The following is a 9,958-nucleotide window of genomic DNA, read 5'->3' as shown; positions in this document are numbered from 1 at the left end:
TATTCATTCATAGCAATTTTTTTTATTGAAGATAGGGAGACTCGAATCCGTAACTTCTTAGATGAGAATGAGAAGACTATATCATTTGAGCTATAACTCATTGACATTTATAGCAATTTTTTAATGAACCTCTACAAAGAATGTTCCATCCAAAAAATAATATTTTTAAAATTTGACATATTACCATTGGCACCAACGTTAAGTATTATTTAAAATTTGAATTTTGAGAAATTACATGTTTAACTCATGAATAATTGAGTTTAAATTGATAATTTAAAGTCTATTAAGATATGGGTTAGGTTAAACCTAAATTCTTTTTTTTTTATTTTCTTTTTATTTTCCTTTTTTGAACAAATTTTAATATTATTTTAACTATTAGTCACTAAATCGATAAAATATTCTTTATAAAAGAATGTTGGATCAAAAATAAAACTTTTAAAAATACGATTTATCTCTGAATTATATATTGATCTAAGATCCATCAACATCTATTATATTCTTCTCCCCATTGAATAACTTGCCCTCTCATTCATAATGGATTAAAAAGTATTACCCAGAAACTTACTGATGTGTTTTGTTCCATCACCCACAATATTAAATAAAGTTTTATAATCGAATGACAATATAAAACGAGTTTGCTTTGCAACTTATTAACGTTAAACTTGACAAAATATTTAATATCATAATCAATCTTACTCGTCAATTATTGCATAATGTTCAATTTAAAATAATAGGAGATTGAATGTTTTGGTAATCTTAGGAAGACAATAAACATTTATAATTCATGGGTATTTCTAAAATGAGCCCAACAATTATGTGTTTATTGGATGCGCCACATTTATATAGACCATTAGATTTAATTAAATAAAAATCAAAGACTAATATGAAAGAAGAGCATCGATGGACTCTAATAAATACAGAATATCCTAGTACATAAATAAATATTTTAAATAGTAACAGAATCTTTTATTATTAAATAATTGTATATAAAATATATAAATACAAAAATATGAGTATTTTTTATTCAATAATGTTAATTATTATGCAACAAATATTTATGATATTAAAAAATTATATTAAAATAAAAATTTAAACTATAACATAAAAATATAAAATAATTAAAATTTTATTTTATATTACTTGACAAATAATTAGATTATTATATTCACAATTTATTAACTAACTAATTTTATTAAAGATATTATTATATAATATAATTTTTTATCAATATATTTTAAAAATATAATTTATTTAAAATATTATATATAATACATGAAAATATTAACCTTTTTATTTTTTTCAATTTTTAAAAAAAAAAATAGAATTCTAAAAACGTGCCTATCATATTACATATTTACTTATATTAGTAAAATCTAAACTAATCAAGCTTACGTAATTAAACGTATAAAATATATAAATAAAAAAATAAAAATATTTTAAAAATATTATGACATTTGTACACTATATATATATATATATATATATATATATATATATATATATATATATATTTGGTCGAGTTAAAGAATGAAAAATTTAACTAAAATAATAAAAAAGTACTTGGAAATAATAAAAATAAAAAATAATTTTATTATAAATATATAATTTTAAATATTATATATATGAAACTTTAAATGTTAATTTTAATAAATAAAAAATATTTATTTTTTTATTTATATATTTTATATTTTTAATTACGTAAGTTTGATTAATTTAAGACTTATTAATATAAGTAAATATATAATGTGATAGGTATGTATTTAGAATTATATTATGTTTATTCTGTTTTTTTAAAAAAATTTAAAAAAAATGAAAAAGGTTAATATTTTCATGTATTATATATAATATTTTAAATAAATTATATTTACAAAATATTTTGATAAAAAATTATTTTATATAATAATATTTTTAACAAAATTAGTTAATTAATAAATTTTATATAATTATTTAATTATTTTGCGATTATAAATTGTAAAGCAATTTAATTATTCAATAATAAAATCTAATAGATGCATATATTTATGAAATTATTAAATAGGCTATTAGTTAATTATTTGTCAATAATATATCCAAAGGATTCTCTAACTCATTAGCACCATCTATGAACGGGTCTGTGAATAATCACTATTTTATGGTTTATCTTGTACTCATTTGAGTGGTTTTTATCAATTCTTTGTTCATTTATTTACATAATTTGCATGGTTTTACAATTCCTTTTTAATTCTGTGATATATGTGAAAACATGTTTCCTAGGCCTTAAAACTGTTAATTTTAATTATTCTTTATTACCATTCGATACCGTGATCTGTGTGTTAAGTATTTTCAGGCTTTATAGGGCAGGAATGGCTTAGAGGATGGAAAAGAAACATGCAAAAGTGGAAGGAACGAGAAAAATGAAGTATTTGAGAAATGGACAGTGACGCGCACGCATGGACAACGCGGACGCGTGCCTAGCGCAAAACACAAATGATGCGCACGCGTGACTGATGCGTACGCGTGACAAGAGAAATCGCCAAATGACGCGCACGCGTGACCTACGCGCACGCGTGATAGACGCCACGTGCAGAAAGTTGCAAAATTCGCCCCCAGCGATTTCTGGGCTCCTTTTTGGCCCAAATCCAAGTCCGAAAACACAGAATAGAGGCTGCAGAACAGGGGAATCACATTCAATCATCAATTATTCATTCATACAGATAATTTTTAGGTTTAGATGTAGTTTCTAGAGAGAGAGGCTCTCTCCTCTCTCTTAGGTTTTAGGATTTAGGATTTCTCTTAGGGTTAGGTTTACTTCTTCACAATTCCAGGTTCAATATTCCTTTAATTTAGTTTCTCTTCTACTTTTATCTATTCTATGACTTTAGTTTGTTTATTTTTCCAAATTGATTTATGGACGCCATGTTAGATTTGATTTTCTTATTTAATACACTTTGAGGTATTTCAGATTTATGATTGTTTCTTCTATTTATGTTATTGATGCTTTTAATTTAATTTAGATTTCTACCCTCTTGGCTTTGGTTGAGTAATTGGTGACACCTGAGTTATCAAACTCCTTGTTGATTGAAAATTAAAATTTGCTGATTGGTTTGGATTCCTCTAAAACTAGTCTTTCCATAGGAGTTGACTAGGACTTGAGGAATCCCATTAATTAGTCCACTTAACTTTCCTTTATTTAGTAAGGGTTAACTAAGTGGGAGTAATAAACAATTCTCATCACAATTGATAAGGATAACTAGGATGGAATTTCCAGTTCTTATACCTTGCAAGGGTTTTCATGATAATTAATTTATTTTCTTATCATTTACATTCCTTGTTCCTTATTTCAAAAACCCCAAAAATATTGTTTTCCATAACCAATAATAAATCATACTTCCCTGCAATTCCTTGAGAGACGACCCGAGATTTAAATACTTCGGTTATAAATTTTATTGGGTTTGCTTTAGTGACAACCAAAACTTTTGTACGAAAGGATTCTTTGTTGGTTTAGAAACTATACTAGCAACGAGAATTTATTTGTGAAATTCTTTACCGACAGAAAACCCGTTCGTCAAAAATGGCACCGTTGCCGGGGATTTGCAATTGTGTGCCTTATTATTGGTCATTGTAAATATTTGCTTTTTGCTTGTTTATTTGTTTTTATTTTTGTTTTTAATTTTTATTAGCTACTATGAGTTCTCACCCCTGTTGCTTTGAGTTTGGTTCCAATATTGTTGTAAGGAATGGAAGCTATAATGGGAACATGCATCAAGGTCGAATTAATCAAAGATGGAAGGAGCCACGAGGATTTGATCAACCCTTTCGGCAACAACCCCTTCCAAGGTACCATGGACAACGACCATTCTACGGTGCATGCCACGACAATAGTTATGGTGGACTTTTTCGTGACAACCAACCTCCACCAAATTACTATGGTCAAGAGCCATTTCGAGGTGCATACCAAGATAATAGATATGGTGGACCCCCTTGTAGTTACCAGCAAGCCCCATCATATGCCTATGAAACCCCTCCTCAACATAACTTTGAAACACCATACTCACAAGCTCCCTACAACCATTCACCTCATTATGACCCTAACCCTTATCCACCCAATCAACCATCCTATGAGCCATATGAACCATATATAGAACCACCCCAATTCCAATCCAATTACTCCCAAGAACCACCACTTCCATATGCACCATGTCCATATCTATCGACCCAAGAACCATAGGATCGTCTCAAGAAAACAGTGGATAAATTTCATGCAACCCTTCATCAACTGGAGCAAGCAATAAATCAATTAGCTTCCCGACGTTCAGACACTCAAGGAACCCCCATGGCTTCATGTGGAGAATCTAATGAAGAACGTAGCATAAAGGAGACACTAGAAACTTTAGTGGACAACAAGGAGCATGACTTTGTACTGGAACAAGTGGAGGAAGCCGAAATTATCGAAGAAGAAGAATTGGTTGAAGACTTAGGAGACGCTAAACCTCCATGGAAATCAAGAGTTGTAGAGAATTCCACCAAAAAATTTGCAATTGATGCTAAGGAGGATAGTGCACAACCCCCAGGCATGTACCCTATGAAGATCTGGACGGAACAGATCAAGAAGCAAGTTTTCTTGGTAATGATGATCATAAATCAAGCTCTCCTAGTGATGAACTCGCGTCCGCAATTGAACTCCTTGAGCTTGAAGAATCTTCCCCAAGTGAATATGAAGATGATGTGGGGGTAGACTTCTCTCAACCTCCAACTTATGACTTGAGTGATGAAGAAGAAATAGAAGACTTTGATCAAGACGTGGTTACAATTGAAGAGGTTTACAAGGAGATGGAAGAATTCACAGAAGAGTACAAGGGAGTGGAGTTTGAAAGACAGCTAGAAACACCTCTCCCGAGGCCATTACCACCCAATACAACCTTCAAGTGGGTAAAATCCTTAGCCTTTATCTTTACTTTCCCACTTGAATATGGTTTGCTTGAAACCGATGGCCAGCTTAGAGCTCTTTGTGGCTTTAAGAGTAAGAGGGAGATGGTTAGTAATAGGAGTTGGTATGCAAGACTCAATATGGTTGTATGCTCCAAGTTAAAATGCGATGGTTGGTGTAGAGCTCGATTGAATGGGTCTATGAAGTTGTTTGGCCGCTTCAGTGAGAATTCAGATTGCTTGCCACCCGGTTGGATCAATATAGATCAAAGCGAAGACGGGTACAAAAACAAGATTTGGGATCTTGGAATTCATTCTGATGTCCAATACTGCTGGAGCCTGACCACCTGCTTTAACCTGCTCGAAGGCTTTACGTGCCTAGTTTGGGACCCCGAAGGCCATTGGAATTGCAAACGTTGGTGGAGATTTCTAGAGGAGTTCAAGAATAAGCCACCATAATAGGAAGCTCACCAAATGTCCAACTTAAGGACTTTAACTAAAAGTGCTAGGTGGGAGACAACCCACCATGGTATGATCGTTCTTTTTCTAATCTTAGTTTTATTCTGTTTTGTTTTATTCTCAGTTTTATTCTATGCTATTTTTCCTAGTGTCATTCATAACATCTGCATATTCATCTCCATTTTGCATTCCGCATTCTGAATAAAAAAAAAACACACACACACACACGCACACCACGCGTGCGCATGGGCCACGCGTGGGCGTCAATTCCAAATCGGTGTCTCCATCCAACGAATAGAAAGTTGGGCTGGAATCGTGCAACTGGCGTGCGAGAGGCACAAATTAGCCCACGCGTACGCGTCCATGACGCGTTCGTGTCGATTACATTCTGGCACATCACGTGTGAGCATGGGTAACGCCCACGCATCACCTGAAAATTTTTGTCCCCTCAAATCAAACAGAGAGTTGCGCCAAAACGACGCTGGACTCGTGCGTTTAGCATAATTCTGGTCGACGTGCTTGCGTGCTTCACGCGCACGTATCATCTCCACTTATCCCTTTTCACACGGTCGCATCCATGACACGTACGCGTCGATGGATTTTTACCTCAGCCACGCCCTCGCGTGATCCACGCGGATGCGTGGATTTTAATTTTAATACCACTGACGCGGAAACCCTAGCCCTCCCTCGCGTCACTTTTCCCCCTCTCTTCCCCAACGCTCTCTCTTCTCTCCTCCCTCCAACCTTCCATCTCCACCCGCCACCACCACTAGTCCCCTGCCACTGCCACCATCCCCGACCCAGACCATCGCCGACACCGCAAAACCTGAACCCCTAAACCCCTCAACGTCACCCTCTCTCTCTTCCCCTCCATAACCACCACTCACCAACCAACACCACCACCCACAAACCACCGCGGCCATCACCGGCGGAGCCCGAACCGCCACCAACACCACCCTCCTTCCCCTTCCTTCTTTCTTCTCCTTCCCCCCTTCTTTCCCTTTTCACCACGACCCTGCCTCCAGCCAGACTGCCGCGGGCAGTACTGGAGCCGCCGCACCGCCGCCGTCCTTGAGTGGCAACAACCCCCCCTCCACTTCCTATCCCAACTCTGTACTGCGACTCCCAGGTTTCACTGTTACCGCCCTGTACACTCCAATTCCTTTTCTATTCCATTAAAGTCAGTTTGCATATTTCAATTCTGTTCAAATTAGGTTAGTTAGATATGCATGTTCGTAGTGGATTCTAGGTGGTTAGGTAGCTAGGATGTGGTTAGAGGATCTAGGTCTGATAAGTTCTCCGTTCCTACTGTTTGAATTATCTATTGCTTGGCTGTTGATGTTGCTATTCACTGCTGTTTCATTGCTGTTCGATACTATTTTGCTTCATCGGATCTTAATTGATTGATACCAATGCTTATATAAATTCATATACATTAGCATTCTTGTTGCAATTTGCTTTTTCCTTGTTGCTTCAGTAAGCTCAATACATTGCATCCATGTCTTAAATTCTTGCTTGCTTTCTGAATTTGATGAGGCCAGACTGATTGCCTATACCTACTTATTGCTGTTTTGGATTGGCTACATTACTGGATTCTTCTGGTTTTACATGGTTTTAATGATTGAAAGGTTACTGCCTTCATAAGAAACCCAAACTGATAAACTGAGTTTACGACCAGCATGCTGCTTTGTTTTGCTTTATAATGTCTGAGTCACATGAATTACCTTGTTTTTCATGCTGCTAACATATATCAATATTCATATGCTATTTGAAATTGATGGCTTATTGCATGTTTCTGTGCTGCTTTTCTGAAATTTCATTTACTCCCTAAAGTGCTCCAATTCAATTTTTCCCATTTTAATTCCGCACTTGCATCTTTGAACTCAACCATGCTGCTTTGGTTGCAAAATTACCTTGACTTTATATTGATAATTCTGCTCAATGCCATTTCACTTGTTGGGTTAGTATAACTTGTTCTAAGATTCATATCAGTTGCCAATCCTCTTTGAAAGTGCTACTGCTTGCATTATTCTGCTGTTTGATTTTCCGAAAACGTCCCTTTTACTGCCGAAATGCTGTCCAAATTTTCTCTGAAAAGCTGTTTTACTTAACTTGTACTCATGATTTGACCTTGGCACTTTTGACACTGTAGCCATTTCATGAGATACTAGGCTAGCATTTCCATTCCATTTGGTTCCCTCCTTTATTACATTGCATTATTGATGATTTTACTTCTCTGTGTGCTTTCTTTACCTGATTTATCATCCATAATCTGCATTATCTGCTTGAATGCGAGTTGCTTGTTCTTCAAGTTTGTGCACTTCTGTTAGCAAGGAACTGCAGTACCATGCCACTAACTTTAACTTCCCTTTTTAACTCTTGACTTCATTGACTTTCTACCTTCTCTCTTAGTTTTACACTAACTCCTTTCAACCCCTTTCAAGGCATGTTTATTGTTGTAAACCTGCCACACAAGCTTTCTGCATTTCATTTAATGGGTTTTGGATTGTACCTTCTAATGGAATTCTTTGAATTCTACCTTGCATTTAGTCTAACATTTTATATAACTCTGACTCACTTCATGCATTGGCTTTTATTCCTCTTTTGCACATCTAATGCTTGAATTACTTGCTTCCTATTTTTCTGCTCTGATTTGATAATTTATACCCTGAAAACTCTATTTTTAGGATGTCTGATCCAAAAGGGAAAGGCAAAGCTAAAGCAGGCACGGGTAAAAGGAAAAGACGAGAGTCCTCTATTGCTCTGACAGACATTCTGCATGATGATTCCTAGTGTGAGAAGAACTTCACTCCGCAGGAAAAAGCAGATCAATTAGTGCCTGCAACCGACCCAAGCAAGTTTGCCAACCACTACTGTGAACTTAAATATCCGATCTTTGCAAATACAAGGCATCTATATTTAGAAAAGACTCTCAGAATTTCACTTGCATTACAGCAGTACACCACAGAACAAATCAAACAGAGAGGCTGGTTCTTTCTAGAGAGGAACCTAACTGAGGTTAATGCATCTTGGGTCCGGGAATTCTATTGCAACTATTATAAGACGACCCTAGATGCAGTACAGCTCAGAGGGAAACAAATTTTGGTTACTGAGGAGGCCATTAAGAATATCCTCCATTTCCAGCCTAAATCAAATGAGCCAGATGGTTATCAGAAGGCTGAGGAATCCATGAGGTTTATGAGCTTTGATTGAGAGGCAGTGAAACGCACCATAGCCATTGATCCTGCTGTTCCCTGGCTTATGGGCAAGTCAACAGTAAATCCAAAGGGCATCAAGATTATTTATCTTAATGATGTGGCTCGGCTATGACAACAAATTCTGAGCAACTATGTTATGCCGAGCACTCATGAGACTGAGGTGCCAGCTGCCATGATTACTCTCATCTGGTGCGTCATGGAAGGCAATGACCTGTACCTTCCACGGTTCATCCGGTAGTACATGGCAAGGGTTCATGTTTGAGGCACTCTGTCATTCCTTTATCTGATTACCCAAATGGGCCGCCGGGCTGAGGTACCCTGGGAGCTTCAGGATGAGAAGCCACCAGCCGCCGACTGCAAGAAGATAATCCCGCACGGTAGGAAGTTCGAGGCTCTGAGCCACAGACCGCCTTCTCTTACTGCCTCCGCTGATGTAGCCACATCTTCTGTTGCCCCTTCAGCACCTGCTGCACCACCCACATCCACAGCACCCTCACCCGCTTCCCAGCCCATCTACCACCTAGTGCACTGACTCTTTGAGCTCCTGGATCGGATGGAGCGTTGCAATAAGCGACGCTATGAGCATCTGAAGCTGATAATCAGATCGGAACACACTGACATTCCCTCCGAGCCTGACACACCATCGGAGCCATCTGAGGAGGAGGCGGATGAGCAGGAGCAGGATGCACGGGCAGAGGATGAGCACCAGGAGCCTTAGCAAGCAGAGCCCCAGCACGAGGAGCCTCAGCTAGAGCAGTCTGCAGCACCCCAGGCCCCTATACAGGTAGAGCCACAGGCACCTTCACAGCCGGAGCCCATAGAGACAGCATCAGCACACCCTTCAGGAGGTGACGACCTTTCACACCCAGCTTTACTGAGCATCAAGGACGATGCTATTATATAAGTGTGGGGAGGTCGTCATCTCTGGCGGATCTTATTTTGGTGAAATATTTTAGACCATTTTCATCCTATTTTGTTTCATTTTCTGTATTTTTGTTTTATTTCATTTTATCTTATTTTTTCTTTCAGTACTTGCACATTTTCTTTTACTGTACTTTTGTCTATTTCTACTTTATTATATTTTGCATTTTGTGACATCCTACCATACAGAGTCTTATGTTTAAGTCATAATTCCGATATGGCAAGGTATTATGACATCTAGAATAAAAATTTAGTACATATAGTAGTATGAATGATTGATTATAACTAGGAGCCTTTGTAGAAAATGGGGTAAACAAAAATCGCAACTCGAAAGCGCAACACTCCGATCGATAACGTAACGAATAGGGATAAGCTAACGCGAGATTATATATATACGAAGGAGTGTCAAGAATAGGAATATCAAGACTCAAAATCCGGTTGCAAAGATAACCGGT

At 36.8% G+C, this 9,958-nt stretch overlaps 1 long non-coding RNA gene across 1 annotated transcript; it reads left to right on the top strand.

Annotated features, from left to right (window-relative positions):
* Window positions 1–6,060: 6,060 nt before the first annotated feature.
* On the top strand, window positions 6,061–9,679 carry LOC130973559 (uncharacterized). The gene is made up of 2 exons (XR_009084178.1): window positions 6,061–6,493; window positions 8,052–9,679. It is a non-coding gene; the product is annotated as an uncharacterized LOC130973559 (long non-coding RNA).
* The last annotated feature ends 279 nt before the right edge of the window (window positions 9,680–9,958 follow it).

This window comes from Arachis stenosperma, chromosome 4 (genome assembly GCF_014773155.1).
Source record: "Arachis stenosperma cultivar V10309 chromosome 4, arast.V10309.gnm1.PFL2, whole genome shotgun sequence".
Classification (NCBI taxonomy): domain Eukaryota; kingdom Viridiplantae; phylum Streptophyta; class Magnoliopsida; order Fabales; family Fabaceae; genus Arachis; species Arachis stenosperma.
This window is presented reverse-complemented; position numbering and strand designations above follow the sequence as displayed.